Raw genomic sequence first — 14313 nt, 5'->3', positions numbered from 1 at the left:
GTTGCTGATCGATCGGCGAAGATTCAGCTCGGGGGTTCACTAAATAGCTGTCAGTGCAGCAGATGAGAACCAAAGATGCAAAGTCTGTGGGGAAGATCATGTGACCAGGCAGTCACTACATACAATTGGTGCACTGCTGGAGAGAGGGCAGGGCTCAAAAAGAGTTCTGTCAGAGCATGTTTCAGAAGACTGAAGGGGATAACTTGTAAATTGTTGCTATAGAAACAAAAAATGCTTGTTACATTATAATACATTAAAAATGTCATTCAGAGAATAACTACAGTGCACCCGCACCGAGCCGGAATCCCAAGATGGTTCCGGCTGGTGTGTGAGGTGCTGGGAAAGGCACATAAACTTGCAGCCGCAGCGGAGCCAGTGCAGGTGATTCCCCTCGTGGCACGGGGACCCGCGAGCTCCGGAGGGGAGAGGGAGATCCATCCCGGGGGAAGGAGGTTGCCAGTAATTGCAGCCCTGTTGCAGGGAGGCTGTCGGCCATCTTGGTCCACCCTCCCTGCTCACATTTGCTGAACTAAAAAGAAACAGATAAAGGCTGCAAATAAAAACCTGCAAAAGAACACAAATAAAGAACTCCCCTTCTCCCTCCCCTCCAAGTAATCCCTACCTTGAGCCCCACTACCTCCTTTTAATTGACCACTGGGCTCAGTACAGGGTCAGCCCAGATGAGACAGAAGGGTCTAAACTACCAAGATATAAAGGCTCAACCAAAATCAAATAAAGAAATGTAAACAATGTGTATGTGATCAGGACATCTTAGGAATGAGGGGGCTCATCTCAATTTGAAATCCTTCTGTTTACATCACTCAAACACACCCAGCTCTACTTTCAGCAAAAATTGACTGACTAACAATAAATATGCCGTCCACTAAACAACCAAAAAAAAACAGCGGTCCAACGCGAGGCTTCCCTCTTCTTTAAAAAACAAAGCTCAAAAGACCAAGAAGCGTCCACCGCAGGCGGAGACGCAGATTCACATCCAGACTCTGGAGAAGAGATGGACGCTCCGCTTACCCGCAAAGAAATGATGGTGTTTGTACAAGAAATAAAAAGCTCTTTCCACTCCGAGATGCAGAGCTTCCGCCACAGCATCAGAGCGGAGATTGCGTCTATAGGAGACCACATTGTGGACCTGGAAGAGAAAGTGGATAACACCACCCTGGCACAAGAGACCCAAGCGCAAGAAATCGAGGAATTAAAAACCCAAGCCAAAACAATTTTAGAAAAACTGGAAGACACGGACAACCGGTCACGATGCAATAACCTGCAGATCAGAGGCGTCCCGGAAGAAGTGGACAACGCCCAATTGGACGCATATCTCACCCGGCTTTTCATGTCCCTGTTACCCGAAACATTGGATGAAAAACTTCAGATGGACAGAGCACATAGGCTTCCTAGACCGAAAGGCCTAGACCCAGCGAAGCCACGGGACGTGATCACACGCCTATACTATTTCCGTATTAAAGAGGAAATATTGAGAGCCGCTAGAACCACCCCAAAGATAGCGCAAGATAACGTTCCACTCCTCATCTTTCCGGACTTGGCTCAAATCACGCTGAATAAGCGGAGAATGTTTGCGCAGATCACCAACTCACTGCGGAACAACAAAATCTGCTACCGCTGGGGTTTCCCGTGCAAACTACTATTCACCTGTCAAGAAACGATGTACATTCTACTCTCGCCAGAAGAAGGTGAGGAAAAACTACGATCATTGGGACTACTCGAACCAGAGGATCCGGAGGCCTCTCAAAGACCTCGTCATTCACCTAAGACACAACACCAGGCATGGGTGAAAACTCCAACCTCTAGACGAGCAAAGACCCAACCCACTTGAAAAACTAGTGCTAGATACTTACCTAACACCTAACACCCATTTAAGATGGCAGGCAAGCCAAAACGTGGTCTGGACATAAGGTACAAATGGAGACGTGGTTCACTCCAGCAACCTATCTAAAATCTAATCAACGGTCGCGATATCTAGAGCACATCGACCAATTTGATCTAACAACAACGACAACGACAACCTGCACATCAAGAAGTTACCGAGTTTAGCTTCTTAGTCTATAAAACATGCAAGTTCCAAAACTCAGGTTATTTCTTTGTTCTCCCAAGTTACTCACACTTTCGAGACATTTAAAGTTTGACAGTCAGTTTGAACTAATCTGAACACTCAGAGGGACTGATATACAATGGTCTAGTTTGGAACTGTTTTCTAGATAGAAGTGTATTTGGAATATAGGTTTTAGACCGATATGTTGTCTATAATAGTATTGGTCTCCCAAAGTTCAGCCACTAAATCTTTATTAGAGACTAAAATATTAAAGGTTATGTTTTGTGTAATTTTTTCCATGTTTTTTGTCCCTCCCCCTATAGACTATAAATGCAGAGCCTGCCAAACTATAGCTGCCAGCCAACCCTACTTAATGCTTTTAAAATGGAGAAAGGATATGTTGCTGTAAACAGTTATAACGTGCAATGCCCTCCATTCTTGTTTTTATTCCCCTGATGTGTAAGATCACACACACACAACCCACCCCGTACTCTTTGGGGTGATTTTGTTTTTCCTTCTCGAAGGCTTAGCTCCTAAACAAAGGAGCACTGCGGCGTCGAGCCGCTGGGCCACTACCCGCCCCCCTCATGTTCATTTAATCTGTGAGTGCGAGAGACTCACACCACGGGTTCCACTATGGCTGGCCCCCCCAAACAATGTTTGGAAGCCGGGGTCCTCGGTTTACACCTCCTTACCTTCTCTACCCCTCCCCTCCTCCAAGTTTTGCAAGCATTTGTCACTATTATGTAATAATATGTATATCTCTCGATGTATATGTTCACTTTCCAGATTGTTTCCGAAGACGGATGTACCGACTCTTCAACTATATGTAAGTTATCACTCTGTTCATTTGTATTATATCACTCTAAACCACCACCATGCCGATTAATATAATATCCCAAAACACCAAGGGCTTAAACACCCCCCGAAAGAGACGTATTGCTCTCTCGGAAGCCAAAAGACTAGCAGGAGATATCATTTTGTTACAAGAAACTCATCTGAAAAAAGAGGATCAATCGCTGCTGTCCAGCAGTGATTACCCTCTAGTCTACCACTCATCAGCTCCCACAAAAAAGAATGGCGTAGCTACACTTCTCCATAAAAATGTAAATTTCAAAGTAGACAAAATTAAAAGTGATCTCGCTGGGAGAATTCTAATCATTACAGGGTCACTTGACTCTACTGATAGAACAATAGTCAACACTTATGCCCCTAACGAAAACCAAGAATCTTTTATCCAGGAACTAACAAATTTAATTCACTCTGTCCAGAAAGGCCTTTTAATCTTCGCAGGAGATTTAAATCCAAATATGGACCCAAATTTAGATAAATCCCCCAGTCTCCCACAAAAAATAGTTCCCTCTACTCGGGGACTTGTATCTATGACCAAGGAGCTGTTCTTGGTAGACTGCTGGAGATTAATAAATAACAAGGTAAAGGATTTCTCCTTTTTTTCTCACCCCCATAACAGCTATTCTCGAATTGATTATATCCTAATAGACCAACAAATTAGCGATAATATTTCCTCAGCAGTTATTGTCCCCTCTGCTTGGTCAGACCACTCTACACTTATAACCAGATTAGTAGGCCTCACTATTCAAAAATAAAACAAGGTTGTGGTCCTTAAATGAATCCCTACTATTGAACCCACAAAATGTCCAATCAATAGAAAAAGAAGTGGCCCAATACTTTGAAATAAACAATACCCCAGAAGTTTCCTCTTTTACCCTTTGGGAGGCCCACAAATCAGTGATAAGAGTCAAATTGATTGCCCTGGCTTCTCGGAAAAAAAAAAGAAAAAACAAACAAATTGAAATACTAACACAAAAATTATCAGAGCTAGAATTTATTCACAAGTCAAACCCCTCCCGGAAAAATTACAGGCAGATAATCTCAGTGAGGGGCGAACTAAACCTTTTGTTAGTGTCAAACGCAGAAAGAGCTATAAGATGGACTCAACAGAAATATTACGGATAAAGTAATAAAGCAGATAGAATGTTGGCACGCAAACTAAAGCAAAAACAAGCTAAAGCTAAAATTCATAACATCTACACTAAACATGGCTTAGTATCCCACAACCCCAAAATGATAAGTGACGCATTTAAAGACTACTATACATCCCTTTACAACCTACCAGGCCCAGTGGGAGACTTGGCTAAAAATAAAAGAGCAATAAAGATTCTAAATTATCTAACAGAATTCCGACTCCCCACTCTAGATCCGAATGATATCATAAGCCTTGAAAAAACTATAGAGCCCCTGGAAATTACGGAAGCAATAAAATCCCTGAAAATTGGGAAGGCCCCTGGTCCGGATGGATTTTCTCATCTTTATTATAAGAAATATTCTACAACGCTCCTCCCATTTCTTTCCAAAATATTTAATGAGATGCTACTAGGCCTTCCCCCTCGTAGAGATATGCTTCGTGCTACCATATTGTTAATCCCAAAAGAGGGGAAAGATCCTCTGCTGTGCTCTAGCTACAGACCTATTTCACTGTTAAATACAGATCTAAAACTATATGCAAAGATCTTAGCTAACAGATTGAATAGTATTCTCCCTAAATTGGTTCATCCGGACCAGGTGGGGTTTGTCCTGGGCAGACAAGCCCTTGACAACACAAGGAGGACGGTGAATCTAATACATGTAGCAAAACACACAAAGTGCCCATCTCTATTACTCTCTCTAGACGCAGAAAAAGCGTTCGATCGATTAGAGGGCAGTTTATGTCAGCTACGCTTTCGCAGATGGGATTCACATCCAAAATTTTAAATAGCATAAACACACTATACTCCACACCAACGGCCATTGTGAGAACGAACAACTCTTTGTCTGATCCCTTTTCAATATTAAATGGAACTAGACAAGGATGTCCGCTGTCACCCTTGTTGTTTGCCTTAGCCATAGAACTATTAGCATGCCGGATAAGGATGAATCCCAATATTGCAGGTATTTATGTTGGCCAGGAAGAATTCAAGATAGCTCTATTTGCGGATGATATGCTATTGACGCTCTCAAAACCTCTCACATCCCTCCCTAACCTTTTCCACGTTTTATCAGAATTTGGCTCCCTTTCAGGTTATAAAATTAATAATTCCAAATCCATGGCCCTTAGTTTAAATCTCCCCAAAGAATTAGTAAAATTACTCCAACTAAACTTCGACTTCAAATGGAATACGAACCATATTAAATATCTAGGGGTCCAATTAACAAAAGATTATTCAACTTTATACAACGCAAACTTTAAACCCTTTTTCGACCAGATAGTCAAGGATTTAACCACTTGGAATCCATATATAATATCCTGGTTTGGGCGGATAACCACTATTAAAATGAATATTTTACCTAGACTCCTCTATCTCTTCCAAACTCTCCCGGTTAAAATCTGTCAGAAAGACCTAAATAATATTCAGAAGAAAATTTTGAAGTTTGTCTGGCAAAATAGGCGACCCAGAGTTCGCAAAGATATTCTTTATAAGTCCAAATCAGAAGGAGGCTTAGCTCTCCCGAACTTACAAAACTACTATAGAGCTGCACAACTAGGGCAACTTATTAGCTGGCATTCAAACCCAACCGAAAGGAGGTGGGTCGAGATAGAGGATTTGATTTGTTACCCATGTAAAATAAAAAGTCTTCTCTGGATCAATAAAAAGTCTAGACCAACCAAGATTTACAAGAATCCGGTGATATCCTTTGCCTGTAATCTCTGGGATTCCCTTAAATCCAGGATCCAACTAAGTGGTACCCCTTTCCTCATGCAACCCCTATTCTCGGACCCCTCTTTCCTTTTTACACAAGAAACCTGCACTCCAATACCTGGGTTCAAAAAGGACTTACAAGAGTTAAGGATATTCTCAAGGGAAAGTCCCCCCATTCGCTTCGCTACAAACAAACCATGATATCCCCTCTTCCGAATTCTTCAGATTTCTCCAGGTTAGGCATTATATTCAATCAGTCTACAAACAAGGTCAACCCCATGCTTTAACTTTGTATGAGGACTGGTGTCTACACCAGCCCCACACAAAGGGCATTATCTCCAGAATATATCAGAGTTTATCCTCTATCAAGAGCAACCAAACCCCCGATAACTATATGGTATCCTGGGAAAAGGATCTTAATGCCTGTACAGATCTCGATATCTGGAAAGACATTTGGGAAGCTGCTTCCAAAAACTCATCGTGCGTTGTGATTAAGGAGAATATTTACAAGTTAATATTCAGATGGTATATGACTCCTGCCAGGTTGCACTCTTTTCTCCCAGGTGTTTCCCCCTTGTGCTGGCGTTGCTGTGGTGAAATGGGGAATATACTGAATATATTCTGGTCCTGTCCCAAAATCCAACAAACATGGACGGAAGTGTTCACATTAATACACAAGATCCTAGAAATCACTGTCCCACACGACCCAGTATATATATATTGCTAAGAAAACCAATGGCCAATATCTCCAAAAAAAAAAGCTAGAGTAATATTCCAAATTTTAAATGCTACAGGGTGTACAATTGCCAAAAATTGGAAACAACCTGCCCACCCATCCTTAAACAACAAAAATAACAACATTTGGCATATAGTCTATATGGAAAAACTCTCAGCCTACCTGAACGGCTCTACCTCGCAATTCTCTGAGATTTGGGCTCCTTGGTTCCGCCATGCAGGTTTATCCCCATATATAGATTAGAATACTTGGAACAGAGTGATACATGTGATATTTACATTGTTATGTACAGTGCTATATTGTTACAAATGCTACCCCTTCCCCACTCCCTGATCTCCCTCTCCTTTATTGTTCCACAACCAGATTATTTGTATTATTGTATCCCCCATTTTTTGTGTTGTATGTTTTGTTTACCTTATTTTGTATGTATAAAAAATGCTCAATAAAAATTTAAGTAAAAAAAAAAAATGTCATTCAGAGTTGCTGTTTTTTTACATTTTTTTAAAGAAATGCTACAAGTATTTTCTCAAAAAAATTAAAAAAAACACATGTAGGATATTTCTTGATCTGCAGCTTTAAGAGGTATCACACTTTGTTAAATTTGCACTTCTTCAGGTCTATTACAGACAAATATTCACACCTCTAAACCCTATGACTTGGTTTAGACCAGTGGTTTTCAACAAACATCCTTTTAACCTGGTCCTCCAGTTCTGCCTTTGGGTCCCTATTCTGTATTTTGTATTTGGTACACATCGAAAAATGTCCAAGATTTGGGGGGTGGTCCCCAAAAAAAAAACATATTTAAAAGAATGATTCCACATATTTAAATATATTTATTGGGTCATTGATGCCAAAACTGTCATTCTTACTATCTGTGACTATTTTGAGTCCACCCCCCCCCCTTTTTTTATATTTGTCACTCAATATCCTCATTTATTTGCCACATTTTATATATCTCACAGATTTATGTCTCTCCTTTCACTCTGTGTCTCTCTTGACAGGTCTCCCTGTTTGGGAAACACTGCTTTAAACAATGATTGGGAGGTAGATTTTGGTACTGGATTATTCACCCATTTCCAGATCCAACCAGTCCATATTGTTTAATTAGGCCCATCGATGTATTGTCTGTAATTGTTCAGCATGTATGTACTATTTGAATAGCATCATTCACTGTACTGTACAGCACTTTCTTGGCAGAAATATAGCAAAACCCAGTAGGGTTACTGGATACAGTACCTTTGAAGAAAATCCCTGTGATGTCTTGAAAGCTTCTGTACATATCATCTCTTTGTAGCACACTGTGCCACATAACCAATACTGATGGCTGGTGTGGCTGGTACAACAATGCAGGAATCTGTTAAGAGTGATGTGTTACCAACCGAGCAATAACAAAGATTAATTGAGTCATTAGGGAATGAGAGCCTTCCAAATACAGTTGTCACCGATCTTTTAAAATCTAAAAGATTCCCATAGGTAGCACAGAAAGCATTTTCAGAGCTATATTGGTGGAGATGGGCAAATGTCCAGTTACTTGTCCTTAGGAATGTAGTGGGGTTTTCCTGCCCCTCCTCATTGTGCATAGAGCTCCCTGTTGGCCTGAGGCACGTTGTACTTTCCAGTATCCAACAATTTCTGCACCAGCACTAATTGATTGCTGATTAAATTAAATTAGCAAAGTGACTCATTGATCACCTTGATCAATCAGAGATGCAGATGCAGGCCTTAGTTAACTTCAACCCAAATGCTGCAGGGTTAATGGGAGGGAGTGGCAGCAGCTATGGTTTAGAATACAATGTAGACCACGCTTTTGTTTAAATTAAGGTCTGTTAGCCTCTATCTGTAGGACACTGTACCAGCATCTATCTGCCATTAATCTCTATCCAGAGAGAAAAGTATAAAGAGCAATTTACCATTAACATCCTATGTTCTAGAGAGACCTGCAGAGAATTTCTCAATAAATCCCTTCCCACTAAGAGAGATTCATATATCATTGTTGTATCAGAGGGCTACATGTCATTGCTCCATAACCCCATTCACTGCTGTGGATGTGCAGATAATTGCTCTATGAATACCCTCCTAACATAACAGATCTGCAGAGAATTCGAGAGATACAATTCCTTGCTTTACAGCACCATTCTATAAATCCTTTCATAGGTCTAGAGATCTAAAGAGTATATCCACACTTCTTCCATGCTATATATCTGCAGAGCATTGCTGCATATCTTTGTTATTATACAACAATCACACACATAACAATCACGTACACAAATCTATTTTGGTTGATTGCTACTGATGGCATGATGAATAACCCCCATTCTCAATATCTGAGACATTCCTTCCTCTTACCCACATCCCATCCAAAGAAGAGAGGTATTTTAAATGGTAATGATTGCTGGGACTTGATATTTTAGAGTTCCAGTTCACAGCATAATATTTATTCCAAATTTAAGAGCCTGCAGTTAACACAAAAATAAATCTGTAAAGGCGAGAAAAAGGAGCTTGTAACTATATTATTTTATGCTCTTAATCTACTCTGAAATTAATGAACTGTGCCCAGTGTGAAGAAAGAAAGTTCAGCACATCCCAGTGTAAAGCTTAGGCATTTCTATTGATTCACCTAAATATATGATTTATCAATACAGTATAAGTTAACCTCTTGTATTTTGGGGGAGACATTTAAGGTTTGGTTTGGAAATGATGCTTCGTGAAAAGTATGAGCTGGAAGATTGTGTGGGGTCTCAGAGGGCAGTCTGACACTACCCTGGGTGGGGACATCAGAGATTACACCTATGGGTGCTACTGGACCATAGAAGAGAGGTTAACTTATTAGATGGTCACCTATGCATGAAATGCACCAAAGCTATTAAACTCAGGGATAAAAAAAAGCTTATGTTTCCTCTGGCTTCTTCTGTGTTAGGAATAATTGGTTTATTAATCTTTACCCAAGGATCAAACTGCAGGTTATTAGCACATTTTCAATATCCAGAAAGGAAAGTTACTCTGCCTCCCCCAGGGTAATAACAAGGCTGACATTTTAGATGGACTTGGACAATAATTGAATCGTTGTCAGTCTCCACCCCCACTCTGTTCAGATATGTGATGCTATAAACCTCTGATCTTTACTTGTAACAAGACATTTTATTAGATGTTGCATTGTCATTACAAGCAGCACCAAAGCAATTGAGGAGCTTGTCCGCTATCATAGGAGATCAGAGAATGTCTAGGAAAATTATGGGGAGTTAATGCCATGATTAACCCCTTTGCTGCCAAATAGGTTAGTATCACATGGATTAAGAAGTTGTTACTTCTATGGCCGGGTAGCTCAAAGGGCTAGAACAGGGGCCACCTCTAGAATTAGGCCTCTGGTATAATGGGTGACCATCTCTACTGCTTAAAGGATGATTAGGGACCTCTAGAGCTTGATATTAAAATACAAGCATACGGATATGGTGTTTGTAACCTCTAGGAAATTGGTGAAAGTAGTCAAAATGTGTATACTTTAGCACTGGGGAACCTAGAATGTGCAGATATACAGACCTGTCAGTTTTATGAGACAGACTATACAGAGGACAAACGTAGAGATAAAGATGTCCCTTCTGAGGTTGGAAAGCTCAGAGCATGATAACAGAGATTCAGACTCAATGAGCTAAAGTGGGACAGCACAGAAGGTGGAAGTAGGGCTGTAGAGTGTGTAAGGTGTAGTGGGGCAGATCAGATCAGATGATTGGTTGGGATACAAATCTAGCAGCTTAAAGGGTTAGTTTAGGAAAGCTCAAAAGCATGTTAGCTCAAAAGTTGGATAGCATATGGGTTGGGTGTAAAGATTTCAAGTTTATCAACTCTTGGTTTCAGCTCAGAGGATCGGATATAGAGCCTGTTATCTGGAAAGTGTCAATGCAATGTTTAAACAACTAGAAGAATGGACTCGGGGACATGTCCAGTGTTGTAGTAACAATGACTCATTCCCTACCCTCATCCATTCAACTATCTAATTGAAAGGCTTGATATTCATGTGCTATCTGTACAGAAGTGACAAGTCCTTAGGATAGTTGCAGGGAGGGCTACAATACCCTGTTAACCCCACACAGACACAACTTGTCACTAGTAGAAATTAACAGCTCCGTTGATTGACGCAAGGATACAGTCCATTCTATCTAGGGATTTCAGTTTTAGTCTGTAACTGAAAAACACAGAAAAAACAGTGATTGATCATCTTGCACTTCCAGGTAAAACTGATAAAAAATGGAAAGAAGCAGAATTTCTTATTGAATTAGACCTCTTGTTGCAACCCAGCCACACATAGGTTACAAAGGCAAACCAAAGGAATTATGGAAACTATAAAAAGGGCACAGATGAACACCAAATTCAAATGTGACCATTTTATTTAGTTTTTAATATGGATAAACACAGATTTTGCTTTAATAAGTTCAAAACACTGTAAAAACAAAACCAAAAAAAAAAGAAACACAGATCTCACACTAGAACCCCCCATCCCCCTTTATAAAAAACAGAATCCCTACAGAATTTCTATAAAAGACAAGAATAGGTAGAGTACAGAAATTTTTAATATATGTTCATGAGAATATGGGGTAGTGCAATGCACAGCATAATTGATTAGCCAATTAGTTCGTTATTGCCAACCGAATTATTAGCAATATATGGTTAAACAAAGTGAGTCAATAACTGTGCAGGAAGCAACCATAGAATTGTCTGTGCATAGACATATAGAGGTTTATGTATAAAACTCTCCCGGGTGAAAAAGAAAAGGCAGCGAAACTAAAACAAAAAAAATACACCAGGTTTTAGCAAAGCAAAGAATAAAAAATCCCATTACTGTCAATCGGATTTTTTTTTTAAATATATCAATCTGGTGCTATTATTTGCCCTATTTCTGCAGCCAGGATTCTTTAATGCATATTCGCCCATGGTGTATAAGTATAGTAAGCAGTGTAATCTTATGCTGGTCTCTTGCATACATTTGCTGGCCCCTCTAGCACTGAAGAGGTTAATTGCCGAGTGGTTAATGAAGCCAGGTCTGTATATCAGAGAAAGGGACTGTGGAGTAATTTTCTGCGGCTATGCAATGGTTGGTCTGTTTCGGTGACTAAGAACAACTCTATTTAAAAAGATGTATAATAATGGGAGCAGAGACGCACAGAGAAGCTTCAGTATTGTGAACTGGAAGGAGTTCTTTTTTTCCCCCTTTATCAGTGGCTCAATCAGGATAGCATTTTGTAGAGGACTGGATCAATATTTAACACTCCTTCAAATGCTGCTGTAAGCTGTCTCTACATTAAAGTGCTTGCATTTTTGTTCCACCCATATATGCTATTAGCTGACAGAAACTTAACTGCTGATTGTCTCACTGCATTTAATATTAGGCATTGTGGAGGGGGAACCAGCGCTATCCACAAATCATAAACTTCCATAAATCATGTATGGTCGACCGCTCTAGAAAAAAAGAAACCTCTATAAGAAGGGTAAATTCTACCATGAATGCCACCTCTCACTACACAAGTGCACTGCTGGCTTCTAGGTTAATTCCCGAATTGACAGACATTTCTTAATATAACCGAGTGCAGGTCCACATTATATTTGTGGGTTCTGTTCACTGCTGACAAGACTCACAGAACAAACAATGTTTTTCAATGTGATGCTGGCCGTTCAGCTGGATAGGTGTTAAAATCAGGTGTTCGGGTCTGTCCCTCTCAAACCAGCAACAATGCAGTAAACTCCCACCTCCTCCACCACCAATGCAACTACTTTTCCACCACTCTCCATCCATAAATATACATTGAATTCTCCCCAACCCAGCCTCAAATAATAGAGTAACATGCTTACAATCTCTGCATGTTCATTTAAACACCCCTCAAAGCGTCAGTCCCATTCATAAAAGGTTTCTAGTGCTAGGTGACCAGTAGTCAGCATCAGCACGGCAGCACATACTACCCCGTGTCAACTGTCCATGGTGCTGAAACAGACTCAGCTCAACAGAGACATAGAACTGCTACAGAAACTCACCAGGCTGAAGAAGCTGGACTGGGATGGAAAGAGGTTGCCTGCGCTGATTCAGGTTTCGGGGTGGAGAAATGTTGGCTCCTCAGCAGCTGCTTCAACACAATCCACCAGCAAAAGGTTCTCCCATCCGTCTCCTCTGCTGTGGACAACCTCAGTTCTTTGTGTGTGTGTGTGTGTGTGTGTCACCGGGTATCTGTTGCAGGCTCTCCCGTATCAGTCTCTTTAGCACACTGTGCACCCGTTGCCGATCCTGCTGGGGTTTATTAGAGTGCAAAAACCCTGTGCTGTCATATTCCCTCTCAGCACTTGTCAGTTGTGCGCAGTCTACCGTGGCCCCCTAGTGGACAGAGAGAGATGAAAGAGTGCGGTGCATGCAGCTGGTAGTATTAAATACATGACCCCCGAGAACAAATCTAGTGGCACCATATTCACATAATAGGTAGTTACAAAACTCTGGGTTGGTCTAACCTCTACAGGTATCGCATACAGCTATTAATAATGATATATTGCAGTACTTGGTTTAGCAGAGGATTACTGTCTGTATTGGTTTCATGTATTAAGTAATGTACAACACAAGTAGCCTAATTAGGGAATTAGCTGATCTTCCATTTCTCTATCTCCCCTTTCCTTATTGGGTGTTTTTATTGCCACCCCTACCCTACCTGCCTAACCTCAACAGTCACATAAATAATCTACATGGAGGAATCTAAATAGAAGGTGCACTAGCGACAACGTGGAAGTGTTGTGTGGTGTGGATGTAGAATGGTCGCTCAACCTGTGCATTGGGCTTCTTATTACTATCACTACAAGGCTTACACCATTTAACCCTCTCTTTATAGAGTTTCATTACCTCTTGTACTGCAGCAGCTGGAATACCAATAGAAAATCTTCAGCTTTAGTGCTGGGTATCTATAACACTGTCAATTTTCGAGCTGATCAATCACCTCATGTAGTGATTTGAAGCCACTTGTAGTCCCCACCACAGCACAGTGTACAATGGATGGTACAGTGCCGATTGTCCATGAATGTGACTGGTGTCGGCTTTCCTATCCTAAAAAAAAATGATTTTACAAGAGTAGCATCCTACATCTATATTTGGGGTGATATATTTCTTTGATGACTTTATTAAATTGTACTTAATTTTTTTCATTTGCATATTTCCCAGCTTCATATAATCAAGTGCATGCGATTGAAATGTTAGTCCTTCCCATCCACTCACCCTTCACTGTCTCCCTCTATTCTCAATCACATTTATTTTGCCTTTATTTGGCTTTACTCTCCAATGTGTTTCCCCCATTTCTGCACTTACCATCCGTTCCCTATAGTCGGAGGGAACCTCACATGCTGGGTTTATGGGTCAGAGAATCTGATTTGGGGGAATGGGATAGGACTCTGTGTGAATACACAAAGCCACAGGGGTCTGCAACGCACCCCTCTGGTACTGAAGGAGTTAAACAATGAGGGTTCACTCCAACCTGGCAACCTTTGGGGTTCAGTATAAAATATAACGGTGGGGTGTTACTTTGTTCCCCTCTCCCTGTCTCTTTCATTGCTGTCCCAGCTTCCTCTTTCCTTCACACACTGCTGCCTCTATTTTATCCTCTCTTACCGGCCGTTATGTACATGCTGTGAACCCGTCTCCCAACTGCTCAGGAAGATGTAAGCTCAATGCAAAGCCTCATTTAAGCATGGTGAAGAGTCAGACCCATTCACAACATATTGAACAGGAGTCACTGTCTCTCGCTGATTCCTGTTTCCCTCTCCCTCTAGTCTTCACATGCCTCATAATACACACG

The 14313-nt window shown here is 40.9% G+C and overlaps 1 protein-coding gene across 4 annotated transcripts in view; it reads right to left on the bottom strand.

The window, feature by feature from the left end:
• TNR (tenascin R) overlaps window positions 1-13545 on the bottom strand; it is a 171403-nt gene extending 157858 nt beyond the window's left edge. For 2 of the 4 annotated variants that reach the window (XM_075616652.1, XM_075616651.1), the window contains exons 1-2: window positions 13368-13544; window positions 12521-12854 (exon numbers count right to left, since the gene is read on the bottom strand). The gene's annotated coding sequence lies outside the window, so the exon portion shown is untranslated. Of the gene's footprint in view, window positions 1-12520; window positions 12855-13367 lie in introns of all 4 variants that reach the window. The other 2 variants (XM_075616653.1, XM_075616650.1) reach the window with 2 other exon arrangements.
• Between the last annotated feature and the right edge of the window lie 768 nt (window positions 13546-14313).

Source organism: Ascaphus truei, chromosome 10 (assembly GCF_040206685.1).
Source record: "Ascaphus truei isolate aAscTru1 chromosome 10, aAscTru1.hap1, whole genome shotgun sequence".
NCBI classification, from domain to species: domain Eukaryota; kingdom Metazoa; phylum Chordata; class Amphibia; order Anura; family Ascaphidae; genus Ascaphus; species Ascaphus truei.
The sequence above is the reverse complement of the archived record's forward strand: the minus strand, read 5'-3'. Positions and strand labels throughout refer to the sequence as shown.